Source organism: Phyllobates terribilis, unplaced genomic scaffold (genome assembly GCF_046119375.1).
Source record: "Phyllobates terribilis strain yellow unplaced genomic scaffold, ASM4611937v1 Scaffold_12__6_contigs__length_324123572, whole genome shotgun sequence".
NCBI classification, from domain to species: domain Eukaryota; kingdom Metazoa; phylum Chordata; class Amphibia; order Anura; family Dendrobatidae; genus Phyllobates; species Phyllobates terribilis.
Window position 1 is genome coordinate 306,546,106 of NW_027362772.1, and position 15,319 is coordinate 306,561,424.

The 15,319-nt window shown below is 54.6% G+C and overlaps 1 protein-coding gene across 4 annotated transcripts in view; it reads right to left on the reverse strand.

Annotated features, from left to right (window-relative positions):
- CDON (cell adhesion associated, oncogene regulated) overlaps positions 1 to 15,319 on the reverse strand; it is a 150,967-nt gene that overhangs the window by 66,322 nt on the left and 69,326 nt on the right. The gene's annotated exons all lie outside the window — the stretch shown is intronic.

Here is a 15,319-nt window from a genome sequence, read left to right on the forward strand (position 1 = left end):
ACAGCATCTCTGCTCTGCCCGCTCTCGATGCAGCGAGTGTTGTGCAGCAGCTCTGCTCCGCCCGCTCTCGGTGCAGCGAGTGTTGTGCAGCAGCTCTGCCCCTCCTGTTCTCGGTGCAGCGAGTGTTGTGCAGCAGCTCTGCTCCGCCCGCTCTCGGTGCAGTGAGTGTTGTGCAGCAGCTCTGCTCCGCCTTCGGTGCACTCGATGCAGGGAGTGTTGTGCAGCAGCTCTGCTCCGCCCTCGGTGCACTCGGTGCAGCGAGTGTTGTGCAGCAGCTCTGCCCCTCCTGTTCTCGGTGCAGCGAGTGTTGTGCAGCAGCTCTGCTCCGCCCGCTCTCGGTGCAGCGAGTGTTGTGCAGCAGCTCTGCTCCGCCCGCTCTCGGTGCAGCGAGTGTTGTGCAGCAGCTCTGCTCCGCCCGCTCTCGGTGCAGTGAGTGTTGTGCAGCAGCTCTGCTCCGCCCTCGGTGCACTCGGTGCAATGAGTGTTGTGCAGCAGCTCTTCTCCGCCCGCTCTCGGTGCAGTGAGTGTTGTGCAGCAGCTCTGCTCTGCCCGCTCTCGGTGCAGCGAGTGTTGTGCAGCAGCTCTGCTCCGCACTCGGTGCAGTGAGTGTTGTGCAGTAGCTCTGCTCCGCCCTCGGTGCAGTCGGTGCAATGAGTGTTGTGCAGCAGCTCTGCTCCACCCGCTCTCGGTGCAGCGAGTGTTGTGCAGCAGCTCTGCTCCGCACTCGGTGCAGTGAGTGTTGTGCAGTAGCTCTGCTCCGCCCTCGGTGCACTCGGTGCAGTAAGTGCTTCGCCCTTGGTGCAGCGAGTGTTGTGCAGCAGCTCTGCTCCGCCCGCTCTCGGTGCAGTGAGTGTTGTGCAGCAGCTCTGCTCCGCCCTCGGTGCACTCGGTGCAGTGAGTGCTTCGCCCTCGGTGCAGCGAGTGTTGTGCAGCAGCTCTGCTCCGCCCGCTCTCGGTGCAGTGAGTGTTGTGCAGCAGCTCTGCTCCGCCCTCGGTGCACTCGGTGCAGTGAGTGCTTCGCCCTCGGTGCAGCAAGTGTTGTGCAGCAGCTCTGCTCCGCCCGCTCTCGGTGCAGTGAGTGTTGTGCAGCAGCTCTGCTCCGCCCTCGGTGGACTCGGTGCAGTGAGTGCTTCGCCCTCGGTGCAGCGAGTGTTGTGCAGCAGCTCTGGTCCGCCCGCTCTCGGTGCAGTGAGTGTTGTGCAGCAGCTCTGCTCCGCCCTCGGTGCACTCGGTGCAGTGAGTGCTTCGCCCTCGGTGCAGCGAGTGTTGTGCAGCAGCTCTGCTCCGCCCTCGGTGCAGTCTCTACATCTGTTACATTGTTCTTCTCCTCATTGAGGCCTCGATCTCTGCACATTGTTGCAGCACCTCCTGGTTACAGATTGTGCCCCCTCCATACAGGCATTTTAGGAAGGATTTTTTTGTAAATTAACCCCTCATGGAACATTTCTGACGCGCCCCCTGGGCCATGTTGTATAGCGTTGCGCACGCGGGGAATACCCGGAGCCGAATCTGTTGGGGATAGTAGTCCTCGTGGCGGTGACCCGGTCCGCGCCCAGGGTGGTCAAACTAAGTGGCGTTATTGATATGATGGTATTAGTGTCCGACTACGCCACCCGTTGAATGCGGCTATGAAGCCGCCGCTGCAGGGCAGTCCGCTGAGGCCGGTGGTACGGATGTGCAGCGTGGATGGTATAACCCCCAACGGGAGGGGTATAGCCTCAGGGCAGCTAATGAAGCAGGAATAGATGATAGTGGTAGTGGTGGTGTGACAAGGAAGCTCAGAGACGTGCAATTGCAGTTTTCACAGCTTTACTCACAGTTCAGTTCTTTATCAGGTCCCTTGTGTACAGCTAGGACCACCCGAGCCGTGCTGCGTCCACCAGGTGCGGGACTCGGCCAACTCCCAGGCAGTTCCAGAGCGTGGTCCTGAGCTCCCCTCTCTTCCTTTCTACTGGCCGTCCCCACCAGGGATCCACCTTTGTCCAGCTCCCTCGGGCCTTCTGGTGGTGAAACCTTTCCCGGTTTCCCTGACCCTATATGGTATGCCTTCCTGGTAGATATGGCGAGGGGTCGCGCCAAAACTTGTCCACGACCTCCGGTTCCTGGCTAAGGATAATTGGCCTTCACCAGTTTGGGATCCGGCACCCTGTTCTGCCAACCCTTCACCCGTTAGCTCGTGGGATCTCAGGGTTCCCTCTTCTCCTGCGTCTCTGGGCCTCTCCTGGCGTTTCTGTTCTTTCTCCTCCCTCTGTCTCTCTGCTTCAGGCCTCCTCTCCAGGCCTGGCTCTGGAGCTGGGCCCAGACTGAGCCACAGCTCCCTGTCAGCCCTCTCTGGCTGAGCTCCTCTCTAGACTGACCACTGATCCAAGATGGTGCCCCCCTTATATACTCCCTTCTGACACCCGAGCCCAGGTGACTAGCACCCAATGGGCTCCTACCTATGCCCAGAGTCCCTCCCCTCTCTGCTCCTACACCACTGGGATGTTCCTCCCCCCTCCCCACTCCAGCCAGGGACAGAAGCTGTCGTACCTGCACATCTATCTGGTGGGAGTACCGTTGGTCTGTCCCCCGGAAATGGGGTGAGTGTAGTGCATGCAGCTAACTGAGCCCAGTTCCACGCTCCATCCTTACCCGGGAGTGGAATACCACACCTCTGGTTCGAGGTGCAATACCCCTGTAGCAGCCGAGTCCTCGGGGTGCTACATTCCCCCCTGGTAAATCACAGCACGTCCTCGGGCTGGAATAGAGCAAAACAATTAGACATACAAAAATTTTAAAGTGCACTCACATATAAGACATTAACCAACAACTCATGCCTTTATGGGAGGTACTCTTTTCTTCTTTCTCTTAACGTTACAGGTATAAAACATTACGGAAACATTATCAGACTTTCTTCACATACTTATAAAATACCATTAACTCTTTTAGCATCATATAAAACTTTGTCATATAAAACATTCTTGACCAACACGTTCTTGATCTCTGGCCACCGTGCAACTTGTGACCAGGTAAAGTGCAACAGTCTCTAATTCTAAAGTAGAAACGCAGTTCTTCTATAAAACCAGTAGGGGGCGCCTTAGGAAGCGCAACTATTTACAGGGTGGCCGCTCTCAGTCCTCGGCCAGTGGGGATAGGGGAATGGCTGCTCACAGTCCTCAGCCTGGTAAGGGATTAAGGGCACACTGGTAACAGTTCACACAAACACCAATTTTACGACAGTTCTTGTACCCCGACGGGTAACTATATACAGTCCTTCTTTACCACTCTCTAATAATGGTGTCCTCTTCGTGCTCCTTCCTGAGGGTAGTCTTCAGACCCGTCCGGGTCCTCTTGGCTTTCCTCATACTGTATCCTCCTCAGTCAGCCGGTGTACGTGAAGGGCGTACGGTCCTTTGGCACACTGATGCCGGGTGAAGGTGACCTCATCACCCGGGTAAAGGTCACGTCCACGGTGTCCCTCCGGCAGGTGGCTCTCGACATCCCTGCGGGTGACAAAGACGTCGCCGGGGGTTCGGTGGTCTCGGATAAAGCCCCAGCCATGCTCCAACTGGAACTTTATTACGGTCCCGTTGGCGCGGGGACCGTGGGCCGCACGGGGGTTTCGTCGGGCCCGGCGTTTCTGCTCCGCGCTTTGGACCTGCAGCTGTTCCTCGCGGATCCGCCTCTCTCGCCGTTCTCTCCCAAAGACCTCTAGCTGTTGACGGCAGCACTCCTCACGCCGGGCTGCGGCCGCCCGGGTTTCCTTGGTAAACCCCATGAGGTCCTCACCGGTCGGATCCCATGCAAATTGGGCGTCCTCCAACGAGAGCGGGACAATTTTGACGGGCGCCGGAGCCGGGATCAGAGGCTCGCACAGGGGCCGTTCCTTCCGGAGTCGGGGGTTGACGTACTCCGGTGGCCACACGAAGGGCAGCCCGTCCGGGCTGGTATGTTGTGCAAAGAGATCTTCGCCCAGGGGCAGCACTGTGGAGGTCGAGGGCGCTGTGGGGGCAGCGGCGCCCGGAGGTACCCGGCCTTGCGTCCAGGCCGGAGGCATCCTCTTTGGGTCCAGGTATGGCACCTTTGGGGAGGAGGGCGCTGTGGGGGCAGCGGCGCCCAGATGCACCAGGCCTTGCGACCAGGCCGGCGGCACAGTGGAGGTAGAGGGCGCTGTGGAGACCGCGGCGCCCGGGGGTACTCGGCCTTGCGACCAGGCCGGTGGCACTTCCTGTTTTGCCGCGCTCAGGGTCAAGGGGCGTGGCGTAACAGAGGGCGTGACCGCGGCTCCTGCCGCTTGAGGCCTAGTTGGGAGCGTCGGCGGTGCGGCAACGGGCACGGTGAGTATGACTTCGGGCTCTGCGACGGGGAGCTGGGGCAGGCTTAAGGCTACTGGGCACGGGGTGATGACGTCCCCATTACCTGCTTCCATCCTTGCAGCTCCCTCCGCGGCGTCGTCTCCGGCCTTCGTCCCTCCTGCACCATCCTCAGGGGCAGACATGCCCCACGTTGCGGGTGGCGTCCTCTGCTGGCGGGTTCCAGCCTGCTGGGCCATCTCCCTTCTCCATTCGGCCAGTGCTTCCTGCTGTACTCGGGCCATCTTCCGGGCCAAGGCCTCCAGCGCGGTCTGTGCACGCTCCCGATCTCTGGGGAGTTGTGCCAGGATCTCCACCAGGCCTTCTGGGGTGGCGGCCTGCAACAGGCCCCGGACCACAGGGTCGGTACCGCTTGTCTCTTCCTCCATCCCCGGGTGCGATCTGTCCAGACTTCTCCAGGCTGCACCCATCTTCTCCGTTTTGTTCTCTATCCGCCCCCCTTGGGAGTGGCCCCGGGGCAACCTAGTGACAGTCAGTTTCAGGGGCAGACCCCCCACTTTGATGGACATTTCCATGGTGGTAGTCTCGGCTGGTGGGGGCGGTCTCCGCTTTTGGCGCCCTTCTGGGACCGCGCCCACGATGGGAGGTGGTCTCTTGCCACCCTCTGGCACGCCCATAATGGCGTCCGCTCTGCCAGGGCGGGAAATCGTCTCAGATGGCGGGAATCGTCTCCCGATGGCGGGAAACTTCGCAGATGGCGGGCAAAGACTGCAGATGGCGGGCAAACGGCGGGAAACGACCCCAGATGGCGTCCGATGGCGGGAACCCTCTGGAATTGGCGGGAGACTCCTTTTTGCGGTAAATGTGAACTTTTCTTCAGGCACGCAGTACCCGGTGGTTGCGGGCACGTAATCCTGCCGACTACGCCAAAGTTGACGCGCCCCCTGGGCCATGTTGTATAGCGTTGCGCATGCGGGGAATACCCGGAGCCGGATCTGTTGGGGATAGTAGTCCTCGTGGCGGTGACCCGGTCCGCGCCCAGGGTGGTCAAACTAAGTGGCGTTATTGATATGATGGTATTAGTGTCCGACTACGCCACCCGTTGAATGCGGCTATGAAGCCGCCGCTGCAGGGCAGTCCGCTGAGGCCGGTGGTACGGATGTGCAGCGTGGATGGTATAACCCCCAACGGGAGGGGTATAGCCTCAGGGCAGCTAATGAAGCAGGAAAAGATGATAGTGGTAGTGGTGGTGTGACAAGGAAGCTCAGAGACGTGCAATTGCAGTTTTCACAGCTTTACTCACAGTTCAGTTCTTTATCAGGTCCCTTGTGTACAGCTAGGACCACCCGAGCCGTGCTGCGTCCACCAGGTGCGGGACTCGGCCAACTCCCAGGCAGTTCCAGAGCGTGGTCCTGAGCTCCCCTCTCTTCCTTTCTACTGGCCGTCCCCACCAGGGATCCACCTTTGTCCAGCTCCCTCGGGCCTTCTGGTGGTGAAACCTTTCCCGGTTTCCCTGACCCTATATGGTATGCCTTCCTGGTAGATATGGCGAGGGGTCGCGCCAAAACTTGTCCACGACCTCCGGTTCCTGGCTAAGGATAATTGGCCTTCACCAGTTTGGGATCCGGCACCCTGTTCTGCCAACCCTTCACCCGTTAGCTCGTGGGATCTCAGGGTTCCCTCTTCTCCTGCGTCTCTGGGCCTCTCCTGGCGTTTCTGTTCTTTCTCCTCCCTCTGTCTCTCTGCTTCAGGCCTCCTCTCCAGGCCTGGCTCTGGAGCTGGGCCCAGACTGAGCCACAGCTCCCTGTCAGCCCTCTCTGGCTGAGCTCCTCTCTAGACTGACCACTGATCCAAGATGGTGCCCCCCTTATATACTCCCTTCTGACACCCGAGCCCAGGTGACTAGCACCCAATGGGCTCCTACCTATGCCCAGAGTCCCTCCCCTCTCTGCTCCTACACCACTGGGATGTTCCTCCCCCCTCCCCACTCCAGCCAGGGACAGAAGCTGTCGTACCTGCACATCTATCTGGTGGGAGTACCGTTGGTCTGTCCCCCGGAAATGGGGTGAGTGTAGTGCATGCAGCTAACTGAGCCCAGTTCCACGCTCCATCCTTACCCGGGAGTGGAATACCACACCTCTGGTTCGAGGTGCAATACCCCTGTAGCAGCCGAGTCCTCGGGGTGCTACATTTCCATAAGATCCTAATATTCAGCAGGAATTTGGAGGAGGCGCTGCAGCAGCTGCAGCCTGGGGGTTTAGTGAGGCCGCTGTGTCCTCCTGGTATATTGTGTGACCAGCAGCAAACATTCCCCGTCTCGGAGAACACAAGTGTCCGTGTACCGGTTGCCCGGAGACGGCACCGGCCACTTCCAGGAGCAGAATTATATGGCTGCAGAGCAGAACGCGGCGTCTCTGAAAGGATTTACTGAAGGGCTGAAGCATCTTTTCCTTTGACCCCTCATTCAGGCGGCCGCTTATCCCTCATGGCCGCGGCTCGGAGCTCAGAGGATCAGGCTTTGGAATTGATCACATCCTGCTGTTCCCATTATCCGGCCCTGGCAGAGGCGGCATTCAGAGGTTTTCTTTGGAAATTCAGCGGGCAAAGATCAAAGCCCCCTGCACCTTTCCCCCTGTATGCTACAGTACACACAGGCCGCAGGATGCTGCAGATCCTCGCGCGTCACACGCTGCCATATGCTCCATGGATGCCCCATGGGATTGGGTATTATGTGCATCAATGCCAGGGCCGGCAACTGAGGCAGCGGCATAGGGCCTGATGGCTATGTGAGCGCATTGTACTCACTGGACCCGGCCCAGTTACATGTCTATGGACCAACAATGGAGCAGCTGGTAGAAAGGCAAATGGGGGCTCAGAAGAGGAGGTCACAGAGGATCCGGCCTCTGCCTTTGAGGACCGCGGGCATCCCTGTGTTATATGGTCACCCAGTGCTTCCTATGGTAACTTGGTAAGACTTTGCCCCCGCTAAGTGGCCGCCTACGTGGAGTCCCAGCACCTTCTCGATTCTCCAAGTATACCGGCCCCTAGGAGACCCTTATATCCTCCAATAGAGGCCGATGGACACGTTTATCGATGAAATCCTCTAAACCACATATGTCAAACTCTGGCCCGTAGGGTGGTTTTATTTGGCCCTCGACACCAGAATCATCAACCCTATGTGGGGCCATTATACTGTATGGAGGACTATGTGGGGCTCATTATACTGTATGGAGGACTATGTGGGGCCCATTATACTGTATGGAGGACTATGTGGGGCTCATTATACTGTATGGAGGACTATGTGGGGCCATTATACTGTATGGAGGACTATGTGGGGCCCATTATACTGTATGGAGGACTATGTGGGGCTCATTATACTGTATGGAGGACTATGTGGGGCCATTATACTGTATGGAAGACTATGTGGGGCCCATTATACTGTATAGAGGACTATGTGGGGCCCATTATACTGTATAGAGGACTATGTGGGGCCCATTATTCTGTATGGAGGACTATGTGGGGCCCATTATACTGTATGGATGACTATGTGGGGCCATTATACTGTATGGAGGACTATGTGGGGCCATTATACTGTATGGAGGACTATGCGGGGCCCATTATACTGTATGGAGGACTATGTGGGGCTCATTATTCTGTATGGAGGACTATGTGGGGCAATTATACTGTAAGGAGGACTATGTGGGGCCCATTATACTGTATGGAGGACTATGTGGGGCCATTATTCTGTATGGAGGACTATGTGGGGCCATTATTGTGTATGGAGGACTATGTGGGGCCATTATTGTGTATGGAGGACTATGTGGGGCCATTATACTGTATGGAGGACTATGTGGGGCCCATTATACTGTATGGAGGACTATGTGGGGCCCATTGTACTGTATGGAGGACTATGTGGGGCCCATTATTCTGTAAGGGGGACTATGTGGGGTCCATTATTCTGTATGGAGGACTATGTGGAGCCCATTATACTGTATGGAGGACTATGTGGGGCCCATGATACTGTATGGAGGACTATGTGGGGCCATTATACTGTATGGAGGATTATGTGGGGCCCATTATTCTGTATGGAGGACTATGTGAGGCCATTATACTGTATAGAGGACTATGTGGGGCCCATTATTCTGTATGGAGGACTATGTGAGGCCATTATACTGTATGGAGGACTATGTGGGGCCCATTATACTGTATGAAGGACTATGTGGGTCCATTATACTGTATGAAGGACTATGTGGGGCCATTATACTGTATGGAGGACTATGTGGGGCCCATTATACTGTATGGAGGACTATGTGGGGCCATTATACTGCATGCAGGACTATGTGGGGCCCATTATACTGTATGAAGGACTATGTGGGGCCATTATACTGTATGAAGGACTATGTAGGGCCATTATACTGTATGAAGGACTATGTAGGGCCATTATACTGTATGAAGGACTATGTAGGGCCATTATACTGTATGGAGGACTATGTAGGGCCATTATACTGTATGAAGGACTATGTAGGGCCATTATACTGTATGAAGGACTATGTGGGGCCATTATACTGTATGAAGGACTATGTAGGGCCATTATACTGTATGGAGGACTATGTGGGGCCATTATACTGTATGAAGGACTATGTGGGGCCATTATACTGCATGCAGGACTATGTGGGGCCATTATACTGTATGAAGGACTATGTGGGGCCATTATACTGTATGAAGGACTATGTGGGGCCATTATACTGTATGAAGGACTATGTAGGGCCATTATACTGTATGAAGGACTATGTAGGGCCATTATACTGTATGGAGGACTATGTGGGGCCATTATACTGTATGAAGGACTATGTAGGGCCATTATACTGTATGGAGGACTATGTGGGGCCATTATACTGTATGAAGGACTATGTGGGGCCATTATACTGTATGAAGGACTATGTGGGGCCATTATACTGCATGAAGGACTATGTAGGGCCATTATACTGTATGAAGGACTATGTGGGGCCATTATACTGTATGAAGGACTATGTAGGGCCATTATACTGTATGAAGGACTATGTGGGGCCATTATACTGTATGAAGGACTATGTGGGGCCATTATACTGCATGCAGGACTATGTGGGGCCATTATACTGCATGGAGGCCTATGTAGGGCCATTATACTGTATGAAGGACTATGTGGGGCCATTATACTGTATGAAGGACTATGTAGGGCCATTATACTGTATGAAGGACTATGTGGGGCCATTATACTGTATGAAGGACTATGTGGGGCCATTATACTGTATGAAGGACTATGTAGGGCCATTATACTGTATGAAGGACTATGTGGGGCCATTATTCTGTATGGAGGACTATGTGGGGCCATTATACTGTATGAAGGACTATGTAGGGCCATTATACTGTATGAAGGACTATGTGGGGCCATTATACTGTATGAAGGACTATGTAGGGCCATTATACTGTATGAAGGACTATGTGGGGCCATTATACTGTATGAAGGACTATGTGGGGCCATTATACTGCATGCAGGACTATGTAGGGCCATTATACTGTATGAAGGACTATGTGGGGCCATTATACTGTATGAAGGACTATGTAGGGCCATTATACTGTATGAAGGACTATGTGGGGCCATTATACTGTATGAAGGACTATGTAGGGCCATTATACTGTATGAAGGACTATGTGGGGCCATTATACTGTATGAAGGACTATGTAGGGCCATTATACTGTATGAAGGACTATGTGGGGCCATTATACTGTATGAAGGACTATGTGGGGCCATTATACTGCATGCAGGACTATGTAGGGCCATTATACTGTATGGAGGCCTATGTGGGGCCATTATACTGTATGAAGGACTATGTAGGGCCATTATACTGTATGAAGGACTATGTGGGGCCATTATACTGTATGAAGGACTATGTGGGGCCATTATACTGCATGCAGGACTATGTGGGGCCATTATACTGTATGAAGGACTATGTGGGGCCATTATACTGTATGAAGGACTATGTAGGGCCATTATACTGTATGAAGGACTATGTAGGGCCATTATACTGTATGGAGGACTATGTGGGGCCATTATACTGTATGAAGGACTATGTAGGGCCATTATACTGTATGGAGGACTATGTGGGGCCATTATACTGTATGAAGGACTATGTAGGGCCATTATACTGTATGAAGGACTATGTGGGGCCATTATACTGTATGAAGGACTATGTAGGGCCATTATACTGTATGAAGGACTATGTGGGGCCATTATACTGTATGGAGGACTATGTGGGGCCATTATACTGTATGAAGGACTATGTGGGGCCATTATACTGTATGAAGGACTATGTAGGGCCATTATACTGTATGAAGGACTATGTAGGGCCATTATACTGTATGGAGGACTATGTGGGGCCATTATACTGTATGAAGGACTATGTGGGGCCATTATACTGTATGAAGGACTATGTAGGGCCATTATACTGTATGAAGGACTATGTAGGGCCATTATACTGTATGGAGGACTATGTGGGGCCATTATACTGTATGAAGGACTATGTAGGGCCATTATACTGTATGGAGGACTATGTGGGGCCATTATACTGTATGAAGGACTATGTAGGGCCATTATACTGTATGAAGGACTATGTGGGGCCATTATACTGTATGAAGGACTATGTAGGGCCATTATACTGTATGAAGGACTATGTGGGGCCATTATACTGTATGAAGGACTATGTAGGGCCATTATACTGCATGCAGGACTATGTGGGGCCATTATACTGTATGAAGGACTATGTAGGGCCATTATACTGTATGAAGGACTATGTGGGGCCATTATACTGTATACTGGTTCACCCGCGACTTTGTCCAAAGTTTTCATTTTGGTCCTCTGTTTATTTAGTTTGACACCTCTGCTCTAAACTAAAGGGTTAACTCCGTAGACGAAGAAAAATGGAGTATAACGCCATGTTCCCCGCTCCTCGCCAGGGTGTCGGGTTTGCTGGATCACCGCTGCCGTCTGATAGTCAGTGACACCCGGAGCAGCTGACATACTTCAGTCGCCGCTCGGTGCGCTGCAGGAGCCGGCCGTCCCGCCTTCTCTACTTCAAAAACAGTTTAGTTGTTCCCTCCATTAGAGTTAATCCAGAAAACTGCCAGAGTGGATTGTGTTTCGCAGCAGAGTGAAGAGAGGAGGAAAAGATGTCGATTAGTGAAAATTAATACAAAGCCTGCGCTGCTCGATCCAAGGATGGAAAAAACATTCTGATCTGTGCCGGAAAATGTCATAAACACAGCGAGCGCACTGCCAAAATCCCTACAATTGTGCTCCGTGGCAGAGATGATGGCTGAGGAGGGAGGAGAAGGAACATGGGGCTCCCCCCTCCTGGTGCCTACAGGGAACAGCTGCCCTGGACCTTAAGCACCTACCCCAGCAGCCTCGTACCCACCGTCCGGGACAGGCCCAAACCCTCCATACATAGGGCTCCCCTCTCCTGGCACCTACAGGGAACAGCTGCCCTGGACCTTAAGGACCTTCCCCAGCAGCCTCGTACCCACTGTCCAGGACAGGCCCAAACCCTCCATACATAGGGCTCCCCCCTCCTGGTGCCTACAGGGAACAGCTGCCCTGGACCTTAAGCACCTATCCCAGCAGCCTCATACCCACTGTCCGGGACAGGCCCACCCCTCCATACATAGGGCTCCCCTCTCCTGGCGCCTACAGGGAACAGCTGCCCTGGACCTTAAGCACCTACCCCAGCAGCCTCATACCCACCGTCCAGGACAGGCCTAAACCCTCCATACATAGGGCTCCCCCCTCCTGGCACCTACAGGGAACAGCTGCCCTGGACCTTAAGCACCTACCCTAGCAGCCTCGTACCCACCGTCTGGGACAGGCCCAAACCCTCCATACATAGGGCTCCCCTCTCCTGGCGCCTACAGGGAACAGCTGCCCTGGACCTTAAGGACCTTCCCCAGCAGCCTCATACCCACTGTCCGGGACAGGCCTAAACCCTCCATACATAGGGCTCCCCCCTCCTGGTGCCTACAGGGAACAGCTGCCCTGGACCTTAAGGACTTACCCCAGCAGCCTGATACCCACCATCCGGGACAGGCCCAAACCCTCTATACATAAGGCGCCCCCCTCCTGGTGTCTACAGGGAACAGCTGCCCTGGACCTTAAGGACCTACCCCAGTAGCCTTATACCCACCGTCCGGGACAAGCCCAAACCCTCTATACATAGGGCTCCACCCTCCTGGTGCCTACAGGGAACATCTGCCCTGGACCTTAAGCACTTACCTCAGTAGCCTCACACCCACTGTCCGGGACAGGCCCAAACCCTCCATACATAGGGCTCCCATCTCCTGGCACCTACAGGGAACAGCTGCCCTGGACCTTATGCACCTATCCCAGCAGCCTCATACCCACCGTGCGGGACAGGCCCACCCCTCCATGCATAGGGCTCCCCTCTCCTGGTGCCTACAGGGAACAGCTGACCTGGACCTTAAGGACCTACCCCAGCAGCCTCATACCCATCGTCCGGGACAGGCCCAAACCCTCCATATATAGGGCTCCCATCTCCTGGCGCCTACAGGGAACAGCTGCCCTGGACCTTATGCACCTATCCCAGCAGCCTCATACCCACTGTCCGGGACAGGCCCACCCCTCCATACATAGGGCTCCCCTCTCCTGGCGCCTACAGGGAACAGCTGACTGGACCTTAAGCACCTACAACAGCAGCCTCATACCCACTGTCCGGGACAGGCCCAAACCCTCCATACATAGGGCTCCCATCTCCTGGCGCCTACAGGGAACAGCTGACCTGGACCTTAAGCACCTACAACAGCAGCCTCATACCCACTGTCCGGGACAGGCCCAAACCCTCCATACATAGGGCTCCCATCTCCTGGCGCCTACAGGGAACAGCTGACCTGGACCTTAAGCACCTACAACAGCAGCCTCATACCCACTGTCCGGAACAGGCCCAAACCCTTCATACATAGGGCTCAACTCTCCTGGTGTCTACAGGGAACAGCTGCCCTGGACCTTATGCACCTATCCCAGCAGCCTCATACCCACTGTCCGGAACAGGCCCAAACCCTTCATACATAGGGCTCCCCTCTCCTGGCGCCTACAGGGAACAGCTGACTGGACCTTAAGAACCTACCTCAGCAGCCTCATACCCAATTCCTCAAAAACTTGCAGGCGAAAAAGGAGGGCGATGCTGCACAATAGCACTTCCCAAAAGTGCAAATTTAGGATTATTGAGTTGCTCCTCATAATGGTAGTAGTAACATATCCTCCATTTATAGAGGGAAATAGGAGCCGTAATGAGGCCTGGAGGAAGAGGGACCCAAGGTGCAAGAAAACTATCTATGTGTAAGGAATAACTCACAATATAATACTTGTTGGTTTCAACTCCAGGAAGGCGCACGCGCTTGATAGTTTTAAAGATGGAAAAAAAAGAAAGGAAACAATGAGCACCAAGGAGTAGTGTGGCACACACCTCGCGGCACACACCTCGTGGCACACACCACGCGGCACACACCTCATGGCAAACACCATGCAGCACACACCTTGCGGCACACACCTCATGGCACACACCTTGCGGCACACACCACGCAACACACACCTCACGGCACACACCTCACGGCACACACCTTGCGGCACACACCACGCTGCACACACCTCACGGCACACATCACGCGGCACACACCTCATGGCACACACCTTGCAGCACACACCACGCGGCACACACCTCGCGGCACACACCACGCGGCACACACCACGCAGCACACACCTTGCGGCACACACCATGCAGCACACACCTCATGGCACACACCTCACGGCACATACCACGCGGCACACACCTCGCGGCACACACCTCATTGCACACACCTTGCGGCACACACCACGCAGCACACACCTCACGGCACACACCTCACGGCACACACCTCACGGCACATACCACGCGGCACATACCACGCGGCACACACCTCACGGCACACACCTCATGGCACACACCTTGCGGCACACACCACGCAGCACATACCTCACGGCACACACCACGCGGCACACACCACGCGGCACACACCACGCGGCACACACCATGCAGCACACACCTCGCGGCACACACCTCGCGGCACACACCTCGCGGCACACACCACGCGGCACACACCTCGCGGCACACACCTCGTGGCACACACCTCGTGGCACACACCACAGGAGAGAGCTCTGAGGGGCTGGTGCCATCCTGGTCACCCACATCTGCATGATGCAAGGCTCCATTATATCCTACATCGAGATAACACATGTTAAGTGACTGTCCCAACATGAAGGCGTCTGAACACCTGATATCGGTCATATTGTAAAATATTTCCACTTTTCTTCCTCAAACCAAAGTCTGAACATTACAGAAACAATATTTGGAGAATTACTTTTTTCATGCAACAGAGATAAAGAGATTTTATTAGATTGCTGCCCCTTTAAGTAACTCCCCAGTGTGATCTGGTCCTCCGATGGATTGGGGGGTCTCATCCCCTGTGTCTCGGGGGGGGGGATCACCCCAGCCCTTTGTACATGTTGTATCTGTTATGTAACGGGCTCCTCTTGCTTTGCTTGCACAGGACAGGACGCTGCGTAACGCCGGGCACAGCCGCCCCCTTCACGTCACCCCCCGCTCTGCTACTTAGTAAATATGGAAGGCGCACGTCACCATTTACTTTGGCACTGGTTCAAAATTGAGGCCATTCCCAAAACTGAGGAGCAGTATGTGCCAGGGGCTAATTATGGCCTCACTGGGTGCAACGTAACCTGCCGTCAGGTATTATTGGTTCTGATTCACAAGTAATTAAAAAGGAACCTGCCCCTGGACGGAGCATATGGGGTGCTAAAACGGTGCATGCTCCGGTATAAGAGAGGGACGGATTCTCCGCTACCATCTAAAAAGGGAACATTAAAATTTGTGAGAGGTCCCCTTTAAGACTTAAAGGTGCAAGCCAAAGAATTAAAATATTTTACA